Source organism: Bombina bombina, chromosome 1, assembly GCF_027579735.1.
Source record: "Bombina bombina isolate aBomBom1 chromosome 1, aBomBom1.pri, whole genome shotgun sequence".
Lineage (NCBI taxonomy): Eukaryota > Metazoa > Chordata > Amphibia > Anura > Bombinatoridae > Bombina > Bombina bombina.
Genome location: NC_069499.1, coordinates 1008795410 through 1008805055, shown reverse-complemented (window position 1 = coordinate 1008805055; position 9646 = coordinate 1008795410).

The following is a 9646-nucleotide window of genomic DNA, read 5'->3' as shown; positions in this document are numbered from 1 at the left end:
ATTTTAAACTAATTACACCTACTCTAAGCCCCCTAATAAAATAACAAAGCCCCCCAAAATAAAAAAATGCCCTACCCTATTCTAAATTAAAAAAGTTCAAAGCTCTTTTACCTTACCAGCCCTGAACAGGGCCCTTTGCGGGGCATGCCCCAAGAAATTCAGCTCTTTTGCCTGTAAAAAAACACATACAATACCCCCCCCCCCAACATTACAACCCACCACCCACATACCCCTAATCTAACCCAAACCCCCCTTAAATAAACCTAACACTAAGCCCCTGAAGATCTTCCTACCTTATCTCACCGGGTATCACCGATCGGTCCTGGCTCCAAAATCTTCATCCAACCCAAGCGGGGGCCGGCGATCCATAATCCTGCGGCTGAAGAGGTCCAGAAGAGGCTCCAAAGTCTTCATCCTATCCGGGAAGAAGAGGCGATCCAGACCGGCAACCATCTTGATCCAAGCGGCATCTTCTATCTTCATCCGATGAGGAACGGCTCCATCGTGAAGACCTCCAGCGCGGACCAATCTTCTTCCGACGACGTCCAACTGAAAAATGACGGTTCCTTTAAGGGACGTCATCCAAGATGGCGTCCCTCGAATTCCGATCAGCCAATAGAATGCAAGCTCAATCTGATTGGCTGATCGGATCGGCCAATCGGATTGAACTTGATTCTGATTGGCTGATTCCATCAGCCAATCAGAATTTTCCTACCTTAATTCCGATTGGCTGATAGAATCCTATCAGCCAATCGGAATTCGAGGGACGCCATCTTGGATGACGTCCCTTAAAGGAACCGTCATTCTTCAGTTGGACGTCGTCGGAAGAAGATTGGTCTGCGCTGGAGGTCTTCACGATGGAGCCGTTCCTCATCGGATGAAGATAGAAGATGCCGCTTGGATCAAGATGGTTGCCGGTCTGGATAGCCTCTTCTTCCCGGATAGGATGAAGACTTTGGAGCCTCTTCTGGACCTCTTCAGCCGCAGGATTATGGATCGCCAGCCCCCGCTTGGGTTGGATGAAGATTTTGGAGCCAGGACCGATCAGTGATACCCGGTGAGGTGAAGATAAGGTAGGAAGATCTTCAGGGGCTTAGTGTTAGGTTTATTTAAGGGGGGTTTGGGTTAGATTAGGGGTATGTGGGTGGTGGGTTGTAATGTTGGGGGGGGTATTGTATGTGTTTTTTTACAGGCAAAAGAGCTGAATTTCTTGGGGCATGCCCCGCAAAGGGCCCTGTTCAGGGCTGGTAAGGTAAAAGAGCTTTGAACTTTTTTAATTTAGAATAGGGTAGGGCATTTTTTTATTTTGGGGGGCTTTGTTATTTTATAAGGGGGCTTAGAGTAGGTGTAATTAGTTTTAAATTGTTGTAATATTTTTCTAATGTTTGTAAATATTTTTTTATTTTTTGTAACTTAGTTCTTTTTTATTTTTTTTACTTTAGTTAGTTTATTTAATTGTAGTTATTTGTAGGTATTGTATTTAATTCATTTATTGATAGTGTAGTGTTAGGTTTAATTGTAGGTAATTGTAGGTATTTTATTTAATTTATTTATTGATAGTGTAGTGTTAGGTTTAATTGTAACTTAGGTTAGGATTTATTTTACAGGTAAATTTGTAATTATTTTAACTATTTTAGCTATTAAATAGTTCTTAACTATTTAATAGCTATTGTACCTGGTTAAAATAAATACAAAGTTACCTGTAAAATAAATATAAATCCTAAAATAGCTATAATATAATTATAATTTATATTGTAGCTATATTAGGGTTTATTTTACAGGTAAGTATTTAGCTTTAAATAGGAATAATTTATTTAATAAGAGTTAATTTATTTCGTTAGATTTAAATTATATTTAACTTAGGGGGGTGTTAGTGTTAGGGTTAGACTTAGCTTTAGGGGTTAATACATTTATTAGAATAGCGGTGAGCTCCAGTCGGCAGATTAGGGGTTAATGTTTGAAGTTAGGTGTCGGCGATGTTAGGGAGGGCAGATTAGGGGTTAATACTATTTATTATAGGGTTATTGAGGCGGGAGTGAGGCGGATTAGGGGTTAATAACTTTATTATAATAGCGGTGCGGTCCGCTCGGCAGATTAGGCTTTAATAAGTGTAGGGAGGTGGAGGCGACCTTGTGGGGGGCAGATTAGGGGTTAATAAATATAATATAGGGGTCGGCGGTGTTAGGGGCAACAGATTAGGGGTACATAGGGATAATGTAAGTAGCGGCGGTTTACGGAGCGGCAAATTAGGGGTTAAAAAAAATATGCAGGGGTCAGCGATAGCGGGGGGCGGCAGAATAGGGGTTAATAAGTGTAAGGTTAGGGGTGTTTAGACTCGGGGTACATGTTAGGGTGTTAGGTGCAGAGTGACGTAGGAAGTGTTTCCCCATAGCAAACAATGGGGCTGCGTTAGGAGCTGAACGCGGCTTTTTTGCAGGTGTTAGGTTTTTTTTCAGCTCAAACAGCCCCATTGTTTTCTATGGGGGAATCGTGCACGAGCACGTTTTTGAAGCTGGCCGCGTCAGTAAGCACCGCTGGTATCGAGAGTTGAAGTTGCGGTAAATATGCTCTACGCTCCTTTTTTGGAGCCTAACGCAGCCATTCTGTGAACTCTCAATACCAGCGGTATTTAAAAGGTGCGGCCAGAAAAAAGCACGCGTAGCTAACGCACCCCTTTGGCCGCAGAACTCTAAATCTAGGCGTATGTGACTTGCATAGCGCCGGTATTACGAGTCTGACAAAAAGTGAACGGTACAGCCTCTCCTGTCAAGCCTAGTACCTCATTTAAAAGTCAGTAGTTAAGAGTTTTACACTACAACGCCGTAGCATAAAACTCTTAACTAAAGTGCTAAAAAGTACACTAACACCCATAAACTACCTATTAACCCCTAAACCCAGGCCCCCCCACATCGCAAACACTAAAATACATTTTTTAACCCCTAATCTGCCGAACCGGACATAGCTGCCACTATAATAAATATATTAACCCCTAAACCACCGCACTCCCGCATCGCAAACAGTATTTAAATATTATTAACCCCTAATCTGCCGGCCCTAACATCGTCGTCACCTACCTACATTTATTAACCCCTAATCTTCCGCCCCCAACGTCTCCGCCACTATATTAAATGTATTAACCCCTAAATCTAAGTCTAACCCTAACCCTAACCCCCCCTAACTTAAATATAATTACAATAAATATAAATAAAACTACAAACTACAATTCACTTAATTATTTCTATTTAAAACTAAATACTTACCTATAAAATAAACCCTAAGCTAGCTACAATAAAACTAATAGTTACATTGTAGCTATCTTAGGGTTTATTTTTATTTTACAGGCAAGTTTGTATTTATTTTAACTAGGTACAATAGTTATTAAATAGTTATTAACTATTTAATAAATACCTAGTTAAAATAAAGACAAATTGACCTGTAAAATAAAACCTAACCTAAGTTACACTAACACTACACTATAATTAAAGAAATTACCTAAACTAAATACAATTAATTACAATTAAATAAAATTATCTAAAGTACGAAAAAAAACACTAAATTGCAGAAAATAATAAAATAATTACAAGATTTTTAAACTACACCTACTCTAATCCCCCTAACAAAATGAAAAAAAAAAACAAAATAAAAAAAGCCCTACCCTAACTAAATTACAAATAGCCCTTAAAAGGGCCTTTTGCGGGGCATTGCCCCAAAGTAATCATCTCTTTTACCTGTAAAAAAAATTACAAATACCCACCCCAACATTGAAACCCACCACCCACACAACCAACCCTACTCTAAAACCCACCCAATCCCCCCTTAAAAAACCTAACACTAAACCCTTGAAGATCACCCTACTGTGAGACGTCTTCACCCAACCGGGTGGTCCTCCAGACGGGCAGAAGTCTTCATCCAAGCTGGGCAGAAGAGGTCCTCCAGACGGGCAGAAGTCTTGATCCAGACGGCATCTTCTATCTTCATCCATCCGGCGTGGAGCGGCTCCATCTTCAAAACATCTGACGTGGAGCATCCTTCTCGGCCGACGACTAAAGACGAATGAAGGTTCCTTTAAGTGACGTCATCCAAGATGGCGTCCCTTCAATTCCGATTGGCTGATTCTATTCTAATTCTATCAGCCAATCAGAATTAAGGTAGGAAAAATCCTATTGGCTGATGCAATCAGCCAATAGGATTGAAGTTCAATCCTATTGGCTGATCCAATCAGCCAATAGGATTGCACTTGCATATAGGGTAGGGCTTTTTTTTATTTTGGGGGGATTTTTTATTTTGTTAGGGGGATTAAAGTAGGTGTAATTAGTTTAAAAATCTTGTAATTATTTTATTATTTTCTGTAATTTAGTGGGGTTTTTTTCATACTTTAGATAATTTTTTTAAATTGTAATTAATTGTATTTAGTTTAGGTAATTTATTTAATTATAGTGTAGTGTTAGGTGTAATTGTAACTTAGTTTAGGTTTTATTTTACAGGTAAATTTGTCTTTATTTTAACTAGGAAGTTATTAAATAGTTAATAACTATTTAATAACTATTGTACCTAGTTAAAATAAATACAAAGTTGCCTGTAAAATAAAAATAAACCCTAAGCTAGATACAATGTAACTATTGGTTATATTGTAGCTAGCTTAGGGTTTATTTTATAGGTAAGAATTTAGTTTTAAATAGGAATAATTTAGTGAATTGTATTAATTTTATTTCAATTTATTTAAATTATATTTAAGTTAGGGGGTGTTAGGGTTAGGGTTAGACTTAGGTTTAGGGGTTAATAACTTTATTATAGTGGTGGCGATGTTGTGGGTGGCAGATTAGGGGTTAATAAATGTAGTTAGGTTGCAGCGACATTGGGGGCGGCAGATTAGGGGTTAATAAATATAATGTAGGGTTCGGCGATGTTGGGGGCAGCAGATTAGGGGTTCATAAGTATAATGTAGGTGGCGGCGGTGTCCGGAGCGGCAGATTAGGGGTTAATAATATAATGTAGGTGTCAGCGATGTCGGGGCGGCAGATTAGGGGTTAATAAGTGTAATATTAGGGGTTTTTAGACTCAGGGTTCATGTTAGGGTGTTAGGTGTAGACATAAAAAGTATTTCCCCATAGGAATCAATGGGGCTGCGTTAGAAGCTGAACGCTGCTTTTTTGCAGGTGTTAGGTTTTTTTCAGCCGGCTCTCCCCCATTGATTCCTATGGGGAAATCGTGCACGAGCACGTTTTACCAGCTCACCGCTAACGTAAGCAGCGCTGGTAATGAGGTGAGATGTGGAGCTAAATTTTGCTCTTCGCTCACTTATTTGCGGTTAACGCCAGGTTTGTAGAAACCCATAATACCAGCGCTGTCTGCTAGTGAGCGGTGAGCATAAACTGCTCGTTAGCACCGCACCCCTGTTAACGCAAAACTCGTAATCTAGGTGAATGTATGTGCATAATCCTGATTTACCATGTTTTACAAACAAGAGAAAATTGTAACCTCTGAATAATTTTAAAAATTATGTAAAAAGAGCCAAACATGAGAAATCTCTGCTACTCCATCGTAAACATTTTTATGGAAGTTCTAGTACATTTTTATATAAACCAGTTTTATGGAGTTAACATAGTCTTGGTTGTACTTGCAACCCATGTGAACAATCTCTGGGGTGGAACATATTATACCCCACCGAATTAACCCTTTGGGGTCTATCTATCAAGCTCCATATGGAGCTTGAAGCCCCGTGTTTCTGGCGAGCCTGAAGGCTCGCCAGAAACACCAATTATGAAGCAGTGGTCTAAAGACCGCTGCTCCATAACCTGTCCACCTGCTCTGAGGAGGCGGACAGACGTCGCCGCAATTCAACCAGATCGAATACGATCGGGTTGATTGACACCGCCCTGCTAGCGGCCGATTGGCCACAAATCTGCAGGGAGAGGCGTTGCACCAGCAGTTCACAAGAGCTGCTGGTGCAATGCTGAATGCGGAGAACGTATTGCTCTCCGCATTCAGCGAGGTCTGTCGGACATGATCCGCAATGTCGGATCATATCCGACAGGCCTTTCATAAATAGGCCCCTTTGACTGCTAGACTATACTTGCTACTAGATATGTGCACACAAACACATTTGTTTCAGACAAATTGTTCACAGACAAAATACACACCACTACAAGCTCTCTGAGCTTGAATGTTAGTGCATGGCCCTCGCAGCATATGTGTGTATGCTGAATGATTCTATTTAAAATTAAAATACATCCATGCAACATTTCAATTTTGACCTTTAACAGAAATATTCCTATTGGGAATGTGTTCAGGGAAGCTGGATATGAAACAGTGCTCCTTTAGTAAAAAAAATGTTAATAATAAAAAGAAACATATATTAAAAAAACAGCATAATAAACACTTAGAAATTCTCAGTGTAGAACCTGCCTACAGTTTGATAAGTGGGTAGATATGCTGAGACCTTAAGTTGCATTCTGCCTCTTCTGAGCATGGGCAGAAACTGACTTCTTTCTTATCTAGATTTTACTGAATAGTAATGTTACTCTAGAAGATTTATGATATCAAGCTAGATAAACCTTCCTGTAGAGACACCAGCCCCCTTGTGGAAGAAAGGGAATCTGCACAAATTGAAGGAATAGGAAAGTCAAAATTAAACATGCATGATTCCGATAGAGCATGTCATTTTAAGACACTTTTAAATTCACTTCTATTTTTAAATGTGCTTCGTTCTTTTGGTATCTAGATGTTGTAAATTAACACAAGGGCAGTGGTCTTGACAAGACAAAGGGAATCTGAGTTATAATTGAATATGTTACAGAGAAAAAGTCTAGGACACGAAGTAGCTAACATCTAAAGGAGTTATCCACATACCTACATAAACTTGGTAATACGCTTAGGTATTGTGTTATTCTGTGTCCCATTTTATTTTAAAGAATTGTATCTTTGCACATATATGTAATTTTGAATGTTTTTCTAATTTGGCACTGTGCAACTTGTATTGGTATTCTGTCTAATTCTGTCTTTGGGCTCTAATATCTGAATTTACACTCTAAAGAGACAAGGTTAAAGGCACGTTACCTAATTGTTCATTTATGTGAGTTATTGTGTTTCCAAGACACCCCTTTTTCAAAGTTCTTGGTGGTGGCAGCATGTAGTAACTGGGGTGTGTGGACAGGATTTGGGCGTTAATTTAGTGTCCCTTTGGGTCCTTTATAGAGTTAAAGGTTAAGGGAACCAGAGGCTTAGTGCTATTACCCCTTCATGCCCACACCCTCCCCATTGTGACGGTTGGGTGGATAGGCTTAATCATCACAAACTGGTGGCAGCGGGGGGATATCTAGAGTTTTTTAGTGCTATTTGTATAGTACTAAAATAAATTACATATTTTTGTGTAATTTCCCAAAGACAGATCTCAGTGCTAATTAGAGAGACATACAGTGCAAAGAAAACAGTTATTTTCCCCTTCCTTTTGTTGTCTGTCTCTACTCTCAGTATGGAGGTGTACAGAAAGATGCCCAAGGAGTCACTTGAATTGCTTTGTCAAGAAAGAGCAATAACAGCTTTTGGCAAAACAAAGGAGCAGTTGGTCCAGGAGCTGCAGCAGGCAGAGTGCATCCCCGCTGGGCAAGAAACAGACATAGAAATGTTTACTGTGGAACCTGTAACCCAAGAGCTGGTACCTAACACTGTTAACCCTGTGAGTGCCATGGAGTCTGAGCTACAAGCAGCACTCAGGTACTTGGGGGATGCTGAACTCAAACTAAAAATGGAATGGATCCTCAAGTATCAATAGGAGAAAAGGCAAGAGGGAGAGGCTGCAGAGAGAGAGAGAGAGAGAGAGAGAGAGAGAGGGAGGCTGCAGAGAGAGAGAGAGAGAAAGAGAGGAAAAGGAGGCTAAACGGAGATATGAGCTAGAGGTTTTGTGGATTAACAGAACCAGCCTGTCTCCCCAAACCAGTGATCGCGGGGAACCAGCAATAGAGAAGCTCCATCTGGAGTATTTTTTAATGTTAGAAAAAGACACTGATTTGGATGTTTTTTCTGAGGGGCTTTGAGAAAGTATGCAAGCAGTATCAGCTGCCCCTAGAGCAATGGGTTTGCTATTTAGCTTCTCACTTGAAAGGTAAAGCCCTGGATGTATTTGCTTCACTGCCAGTGGAGGATGACAAGGACTATGAGGCTATGAAAACAGCCTTATTGAAAAGTTTTAACCTCACTCCAGAATTCTACAGGAACAAATTTTGGAGTGTCCAGCAGAGTGCAGGTGACAGCTGCACAGAGTATGCTGCACAGCTGAGAGCTGCTTTTAAGCAATGGACTGGGGGCCTAAACTTACGAGGCTTTGGAAGATCTGATGATCCTGGAGCAGTTCCTGCATACACCGAGTCCTGGACAGAAAGCACAAAACAGTGGCAGAGGCTGCAGACCTGGCTAATGAATATGCCAACAACAGGGCACCTGCAGGAGGCAGGCAACTGTTCAAGCTAGATCGCCAAAATGGAAAATGGCAAACAAGCCAGCAGAGAGACCATCTCCTCTACACCCTACAGCCAGAGGGGCAGGGGCCCCATTGGGCAGGGGGATACCTATCAGTGTTTTAATTGTAACCAGATGGGGCATCTGAGTTTTACCAGCCCACAGAAGAAGAAGCCTGAGGGTGGCAATGTGGCTGGGGGAACAGCATCTGTTTTGTTTGTGGGTGGGTTCAGAAGGTAAAAGCAGAGAGATAACCTACAGCTGAACCAGAGCCAGAAGTATACTACCAAAGGATGGAGAATACTTCCCTTGAACATGGTTGCTGGGAGGGGGGCTGAGGGTTAATACAGCTCTGCCTGTGTATCTGTGGGTGACCAGGTGGCAACATGACTCAGGGATAGTGGAGCTTTGATTACCTTAGTGCGTCCTAAAATGGTAAAGCCGGAGAACATTATACCAGGGAGAACTGTGTCCATCCAAGGAATTGGGGGAGTTTGCCCCACAGTGCTTGTGGCACAAGTGTACCTTGATTGGGGTGTGGATATCTCTGTTGATGTTTTACTGTGGGATGATTTTGGCCAGATGCTTTGTCAGTATGCCCCAGAAGACAACACCTGCAACCTGGAATGGCCAGCAGAGGGCCCTGCACCAACTGAGGTACTGTGTAAAACTTTGGAGGACCCAGATTGGAGCTTGGGGATGGACAAATCTCCAGCTGAACCAGAGCCAGAAGTATCCTACCAAAAGATGGAGAATACTTCCCTTGAACATGGTTGCTGGGAGGGGGCTGAGGGTTAATGCAGCTCTGCATGTGTGTACACCAGTAATGTCTTGTTCTAGTGAAGAGGGATGTATTGCAATTGCAAATGATTGTGGCAATGTTGATTCTCTTGAACCTGGTTGCTGGGAGGGAGAGCCTAGGGTTAATGCTGATTTAATTGAGCCTATACCAGTAATGTATTGTGCCAGTAAAAATGGATATACTGCCATTGATTATGACAATGTGTGCCATGTGACAGGTCCTAGAGTAGAGGGACTGGTGAGAGAGCTGGGTTTATCCCTGCTTAGGAGTGAGAGTCGAGGGCCAAGGGAGGATGATGCCCTAGAGGTTGCTGGATGCTGTAAACATGTGGTGCCTAAGTGTTGTGTTTAGCTGAGTGTGTTAAACAGGGGGCAGGAGGAGGAGGCAGGC